Source organism: Limulus polyphemus, unplaced genomic scaffold (genome assembly GCF_000517525.1).
Source record: "Limulus polyphemus unplaced genomic scaffold, Limulus_polyphemus-2.1.2 Scaffold47, whole genome shotgun sequence".
In the NCBI taxonomy this organism is placed as follows: domain Eukaryota; kingdom Metazoa; phylum Arthropoda; class Merostomata; order Xiphosura; family Limulidae; genus Limulus; species Limulus polyphemus.
The window spans coordinates 590,303-599,147 of NW_013665657.1; positions in this window are offsets into that span (position 1 = coordinate 590,303).

Sequence of the window (8,845 nt, forward strand, 5' to 3'; positions counted from 1 at the left end):
TTTCGTTCTAGTATGATTGCAAATTATAACATGAAAACATAGATGTTTAGACTAAATAGATTAAATCTCATAACATTATACATTTATTATCTTTATTATATTGACCTTTTAACTATGCCTGGCTAATAATACAAAAGTTACAATGACGCGGCACACTTGCACTCGTGTTACTGTATCCAATAATATATAACTGACCTTTAGTCTTTACAAAGTGACCTGTCTTGGCTATGTTTTAGTGGACTAGTCTTAAGAAATTTCGCACATGGAGGATGAGAAACAAAATAATTTTTTGGGGGTTTTATATATGCACTTGAATGACTAAAAATTCATAAATTACTATATCCATACCACAGAATTCCATTATAATTTATCAACTTTAGTAACTAAGCTGTATTTGGGTCTAAAAAATATGAAACTTCGAACAGGCTAAAGACTCAACTTACCAGTAGGAAGGTATGTCTCTAAAGAAAGAGATGACACTATTATATTTGTAAAGGGCTGAGAAAGTCACTAGGGAGATATTCTGTGTTTTCGATTGGTTATTCACATGTCATATATAAAAGTAAGAGTATATAAGGGACCGTTTCCAAAAATGGAAAGACGTGAGCCGGGTCATTGTGTTTGATTCAGTACAGGAGCAATATCTCAGCAAATACAAAAGATAGGTGGCTCTTATTTTATATTCTAGCTTGTCAATATCGGTAATCTGAGTTGCTAATTCGTAAAAACTATAGACTTTGTACTTGAATCAGTGTTGCATTCAACATACCACATGACACACAAAAATCGATGTTTAGGTGTGTTTTTTATATTTACTTTTAAATTAAAAAATTGAATAATGTATGAAGAGAAAATGTGAATTATAATCTACAGTTTGATACCAAACTTATTGACATAAATTCATGAAATAGTAGTTCAATAAAATTTTGAATGTGAGTCTAACAAATGCAATGACATAGCCTTTGACCCCTGACCCATCTGAAAAGGGTTAAACAAAATAAAAGATAATTACAGGAAGTGATGCCAATTATTGACAATAATTGGAGATAACCATAGTTTTAAAAGGCCAATTGCTGACAATAATTATAGACGAATTTTGTATGAATCCATCATATCCAATTATAGTATGTAATGACAGATTACGGTAATGTGATACCGATTATCGACGATAATTTGAGATAATTATAGTTTTAAATGCCAATTAGTTACAGTAATTATAGGCACGTTTTATATGAATAAATTCACTATAGAACCATACAATGTTTTTTTGGAGTAAGGTAAATAATATTGCAATAATATGATAAAACATTGCTAACAAATTGAGGTTTATGACTTTCAGTTGGACCTGACACTAAGTAAGTAAAAGGGCATTGTAAATGGTAATCCATCTTAACCTTATGATTACCTGCAGAGCTGCTGTCCCGAGTCTGTTGAGGGTCCAGGCAGTGTCATATTCCACCCTCAGATTGCGAGTTGAGTGTCCTAACCACCTGGCCATGCCAAGCCCCAAGTGCTAAGAACGCTGTTCTCAACAATGGAGTAAGTTTCTGAGACTTTCTCTGTAAAACACAAACATGAATTTTTCCTAATCTTGTTATTAAATACAGCATGAAATTGCCTCTTTTTATTGGCTATAAGCATGGCATTCAACTTAAAACTATTGCTTAGTAACATATCTTCTACTTTGCAATTGGGCTTGGATTATCTTGAACTGAAGAAATTTTGTAACAGTTATGTCTGGGACAAATTCTTGGAATCTTCTCAAATTACTTGTAAATAACCTGCATACACTGTATTTTGAATGTCTTAGAGAGAATGTCTACATTTACACATACAGTTTATTCTATACCAGCTCTTAAAGTTGAGGTTTGTAATTGCAAGTACTTTATGTGAAATAAAAATCAGTTTTAAATTATTATTTTGAAATAAAGGAATAGTAACTTAGATAATATACAATTTTGAATTATAACGCATTGATAATAATAATTTCATTAAAATACATTGACAGTATCATTGTTTAATTAAATTTTGAATGTATTGCAGTAACATGAGCAGAAAGGAATTTAAAAATGGCAACAGGTCTTATAGCGTTAAACTACAATTACATTATACACAATATGATTTGTTTTTATGCATAGGGCCAGCCCCTCATGAAGTACCCCCCCCCCCCAGTGACCCAGCAGTATGTCTGCGGATTTACAATGCTAGAAACCGGGTTTCGATACTCGTGGTGGGCAGAGCACATATAGCCCATTGTGTAGCTTTGTGCATAAATTCAAAAAACAAACAAACTCATGAAGTAAAATGAATAACTTAATAACCATATGATAGGGTGTTAATATCAGATAAAATATGTCTTTTGGTGTAATTTGGGCAGTATTTTCACTTTCTGATTTGTTAATGATAGGTAGTGTTTTTTTATATCCCAGCATACTTTCCTATAATATGTTATTGTAATAGCATACTGAGAAGGAGTAAAAATATCTAAGATCTTGCTCTTCACTGAAGAGAAGTTTAACTTCTCACTATTGATAAAATTGAAAGTAAACCCTCTAATTTTACAACGGGACTTTCTATCTCCACGTAAATATTCATAGTTCTTAGGTTCATCACTGACCCATTATGTAATTTAAAGCCCGTAGCTCCTCTGTAAATTCACTAAGATAATTACCTGGAGGTGGAACATTAGTTCCACCTGAAATATACACAGTATTGTGTGAATTGTAGTAAAGTACAAACCGAACTAATATCTCTAATACATAGTACAATTTGAGAAGAGCGTGAACCACTATGAAGGCCACCAGAAATACGTTTGTTTGGTCTTTCTGAGGTAGATATTTGTGCTTTGTCTCCAATGCAGAGCAATAACTTTGTCATTAACTAGTGTACTGTCCATTACAAATTTGGTGTTATCATTTATTAAAGAGTAATACTATTTAACAGATGTTATGTAGGTCAGTTGTGATTTGTCCTTGGGCATACTCCAACAACCCAGAAAGAGTTAAGACATAGTTTCACAACTGACTTTCTGCATAAATTAAACTCTGTATTTTCAGGGGTCAGTTTCACACCTTCATTTTCAGCATACTGTTCAATATATTCCTGAGAAACAGTCTTATTTTTTATCTAGACATACTTGAAAATTCATATATGCTTCTTTGCTTGTTTTGAATTTTATCCAAAGCTACCTCAAGGCTATCTGTTCCCAAAGTAGCGGTGGTAAACTGGAGGGAAATTCATATACAACAACAGCATAAACAAAGTTGGTTTCGATAAGGAAGACATATAAAACTTAAAGGATCATACAATAGATGAATGTTAATGTTTATTGTAGATATTAGAAGTAAGAAAGTGTTTCATCAGTAGAGGTGGTATGTGTAACCATAGCTTTCTTTTTCTCAGGATGTGATGTCCTGAAAAGTACCTTTCGATTTCAATCATTTAAACAAAATCATTTTCTTCAAAAGAAGAATATCTCTCATCTTCAGGACAAATCCTCATTTGAAATGCATTATGTTTATTATATATAGCTCCAAGAGCACAGTGTAGTAATAATTAGGGAATATCTAAATGTTCAATCAAATGACTGTGTAAACAAAACACATCTATATTAAAGAAAAACAAATAGGACACTCACCAAAATGATTTGTACAGAGATAATTATCGCATGATTGTACATCTTGAAAATATTCACCACAAAGTATAGATTCATAACCCATGACTGTAAGTATGTTTTACATTAATTCTACACACACGCACACATATATATGCGTGTGTGTGTGTACAAGCTTTTTTTATTGTATGCTTAAGTGTCTAAGAGTATACTTTATAAAACACATGGTGTTTAATTTTAACCTGTTCTTACATTCACTGGAGGTCGTTTAGAGAATCTGATCACATCTGTTGTTTCTTTACTCTATAATTAGATATGGTGAGTTCATACAAGAATGGCTATAATTACCACCAATTATTGTCAATAATTAATGTCACATCCTGATTGTAGACAGAATGAATGTAAACTCCTATTCACATCTTTTTATATTTCTCTCACAGGAAATTGACAAGATCATGTCTTTCTTTTACTCTATGGGGATTTAACATTATTGTCGTTACATACACAAGTGCTGTTTCTTTATATAATTATGCTTTATAAAACTGGACAACATTATCTCCAATTATTGTCAATAGTTGGCATCATGTAATGAAAATCTATCATTACATACTATAATTAGATATGATTGATTCATGCAAACCACGCCTATAATTATTGTGAATAATTGGTGTTTTAAACTATAATTATCTCCAATTATTTTCAATTGCTGGAATTTTAAACTAAAACCATCTCCAATTATTTTCAATAATTAGTGTCAGATTCATGTGAAACTCACCTATAATTGTTGTCAATAATTGATGTCAAATTCATGCAAAACTCACCTATAATTATTGTCAATAATTGTTGTTTCACACTATAATTATCTCCAATTATTGTCACTAGAATCTGTCTTTACATACTATAATTAGACATGATTGATTCATGAAACCTACAATTACCGTCAATAATTGGCATTTTAAACTATAATTATCTCAAATTATTATCAATACTTGGCATCACATCCTGTAATTATCTGTTATTTCTTTAATCTATAATTATATTATAATTGCTTGTTATGGTTAATTAACTTTTCCACCCCTTATGCCCTCGGGCGGTGACGTCACTTCCACCACCAGAGTGCCAACATAACTACTTATAGTTCTGATAGTTTGGTGTTTCGAAAATCTGGTTGTGATAGGTTTTTCAGTGTATGTTGAAGAGCTAGATCTGGTAGTTATTCTCTAGAAATAGTTTTCAAATATTTTGAATAATTAACTTTATGACTATAAAAATTTACATCACAGTTACCATTGTTACTGATTTATTAGTTCTAAATCTGGAAGCAGGGTCTGTGTGATTATTTGGGCATTCAAGTATGATGGTTAGAGAATAGCGTGGATTAACAGTCTCTCGTGATAATGTCTTTACTGCGTCAATCATTAGTCATGTTGATAATATTACTGGCAGACGTCCAATTTGGCCTTCACACACCACATCAAACTGAAACGTAGCTGTTTGATAACGTCCAACCATGAAGGTTTATACTGTCCGACATCTTTCCTTGAAAATTACGTGCTGTACTCGTTGAGTTAAAGGAATAACCCGCTACCACTTTCTAATAAGGCACTCTTTTAAAACTCAAATTACCACGAACTCCTATGTTATAAACTATTATTAGTTATATGACGATGTTATTTTGCTAATTAAAAACAATTTTTTAAACGTTTCAAGAGAAACATGCCAATACCATCAAACTCTTCTCATTACCTTTTTGAGGGTCATTACCACGTGTGTAAAAAAACCACAGTTAATGTAACAAACTATCAGAAGTCTTGATATCGGATAAACTAATTGTGACAAATTCTTATGTTCCGTTCAATCTCACGTTGTCGTCTGGTGTATTTTTTGGGCGATTTACGAACCCACGCTTGTACCTAAAAATTCAGCATGAAAACTAGAAGTACTTGCGCAGATTCCCCAAAAGTGTTATCTTTCAAGAGTAAATAAAACCAAATTAAGGGTTTTTTTTGTTTTGAATTTCGCGCAAAGCTACACGAGGGCTATCTGCGCTAGCCATCCATAATTTAGCAGTGAAAGACTAGAGGGAAGGCAGCTAGTCATCACCACCCACCGCCAACTCTTGGGCTACTCTTTTACCAACGAAAAGTGGGGTGATCGTCACATTATAACGCCTCCACAGCTGAAAGGGCGAACATGTTTGGTGGGGCAGGGATTGAAAACCGCGGCCCTCAGATAGCGAGTCGAACGCCTTATCCACCTGACCCAAAATTAAGGGTAACAAATATTTTTATTTCTTGCTTCACAAGTTCATGTGTCATGCTTTGTTGTAGCCTACAGAGTGCGTAATTATTCTTGTGAGTCATGGTATGCGCACGTTTTACTGACGTCACGACAATATAAATTGCAACGTTAAGCGTTCCTTACGTGTTGTCATTTTATCATCTACTGACTGACGGACAGACAACACATTACTTTATAATGGTGCGAGTGGTTAAATCAGGTGAACCTTCTAGGCGGCCTTTGACAACAACGATTTCATCATTCAAACATTTGTACTGGGGTTTTTAGTTTTTTTTTTAGAATAGCGAGTTATAAATAACATTATGTACTAACAGACTCAAAATATTACATTTAAGTATTAAAAAGTTCAATTTGCAAAAAGATAATTGATATAACAGAATAAAGAATAGACTGATTATCATTAATTTCCGCCAATTCAAGAAAAGATCTAAAAACTGTATTGAAGATATGAAGACTGGAATCACGACCCACTGGTGCGTCACAAGCGGCATCGCGAAGCGTCGCAGAACATGACACAGTAAAACATAAAGATATTTGTATTTTGAAATTATTCATAGGAGTATTACAGAAATGTATTAGAGTAGTAACCCCCCTTCTACCAGTTGAGCATGAGTCTCAAAATTTCCTGACTATTCTCCGGATCGTGAGTTTGTAAAATTTGAAAATCTCCAGTGCAGTCTAAAAGATGATAACACATATTTGTTTTCGTTTTTTTCCTATACAACTTAGTTATCAATGCTTTGTATTTTCAAAGTTATCAATTTATACATTCGTTTCTTTTGAGATTATATATTTATGCTGCTAGTTCCTGATGATTTTAAAACAAATATTTGAAAGAAGTCTTTATTGATTTACGGTTTTCTATAGAATATTGGCTGTTGTAGGTCCAGTCTAGCTAGTGAGTCCTCATTTTATAACTTATACTTCCAGGGCAATAAACTGGAGCTTACAAAAGATTGGTTTAAATACCAATTTTGAAATACTCTATTGAGAATGAAAGGTATTGTAAAAAGAAATATTTTGAAGTAAAACGTGATGCCTCAAAACATTAAATAGCATAAAAGACCACATGTACGTCTAATAGATCGAAACCATAATGATTTAAGGTACCTATCAGAGGAATTGATGCAATTCTTTACTGTTTTAGGCATAAGGTTATTTCGTAATTATAGCTAAGCTCAGGCAAAGGATAAAAACTTCACCTAGTAGTCTTAGATAACGTTTGGAGACGGCTTGAATGGGTAATGAAGAAAAACTTTAAGATAAGTTTAACATAACAGCAAATGTACAACGTTTCGACAAAGTTTTGTCATCATCAGGTACCAGTAGGCTTAGCTTATGTTGTTACTTTTTTACATTTACTGATTATTTTTTTAGTTGTTAATTGTAGTCTATATAAGCTAAATAAAGAAACACAAGCCAAACTGTAAACCTTATGTTTCTGGTTAAATATAAGAGATAAAGTTGAGTACAATATGAGTAAAGACCTATTTCATACATTGCTGTTATCAGTGTTTTACACAGTGAATTAGGGATGTATTTCTATATACGTGAGTTTCTTTTTCTTGCTGGATCATCTTAGTGTTTTTGTTTTATTTCTCTCTCTGCTTGACCTACCAAGCAGTGTTGTAGAGCTGGGCTTCTCTCCTCATGTGCTAGATGAACTAACCGAATGAGGGTTACTCACTGGTTCCGAGAATTAAACTGCTGATCGTGCTCGCTCATCCTGACCTAGACAGTTAACCCCATCTCAGTGGTCTAACTTACAGCGATAAATGGAAGAATGAAGAACTGTAGTTGAGTTTTATATCTCCTTTTCTCTTCTTTTTTGCTTGTTTTTCTCCCAGTCAATCGAATAGCTTGCAAAAAGAATGCAAATAACCACATATTCAACTAGTATGTGCTTTTAAAACACCACTACTCGTTATTGTCAGCTTACGAAATGGGACAGTCACGAGCTACACGAAAATGTGCACTGCGATATCTCAAGCAAAGCTCTGTCCTCGGTTTACGGTGGTTAAACTCAATAGTAACGTTTTGCCTCGGTCACCTTACTTTCTTTGTTATTTTGAGTTGCTAAAACGTTCCCTACTAGCAATTAGGTATTTTCTTCAAGAATGGGATCCCCCATGTTGGAGTGGGCTTTAATCCCACGAACCTGTTTTTCGCTTCTTCAGAAAAAATTATTTACTTCTCAAGACAATATAGCACCTTAAAGTTTCTAAAGCTTTACTATCATTAATTACTATGATCATACATCACCTTTAATATTTAAATTCAATTAATATGTTTGTATTTCTCACACTTCATTGAATGGGATGTCCTGGGAGGCTCTAGTTGTGTCATGTTCAGAAACATTAAACACTAGTACCAAACAAAAACTAATAACTGCCTTTTTAGTCTTCAAGGTGAAATTTGTTTACCAGTGTAGTCGTGTTGAAACAAGTTGTTTGAGTAGTAAGAGAAGTACCCTACTAACAATTGCAAGAGGTTTAAACTTTTGCTCAATTAGTGAATAAATTCCCTTTTATCCGCGACTTTGTTCAACGAGAGATAGAATTCCAGGAAGTGCTGGAGATGATATTATTTGGAGTACAACATTGCAAAAAGCGATTGCAGGAGTAGGTCCGAGAATTTCAAATGGTGTAAGTTTTGAAATGTTCTCACAGCCTCAGTGCAGGTTCATCTCGAGTACATGTTATACACAAACTCAGTCTGAGCTAAAAATATAAGAATTTGTGCTATAATTATACAGCTATGCATCAAACCATTTAAATTTATGATAAAAATAAAGGATAATTTTGGCAGTCATCTCTCAACGTTATTTCAAAGGGATAACAACCATGTTTTATTGTTCTGACAACCATGGTTTATTGTTCTGTCTTCTTATTTATGTTTTGTGCTCTTTTTCTAGTAGCTTCTAGAAAATAG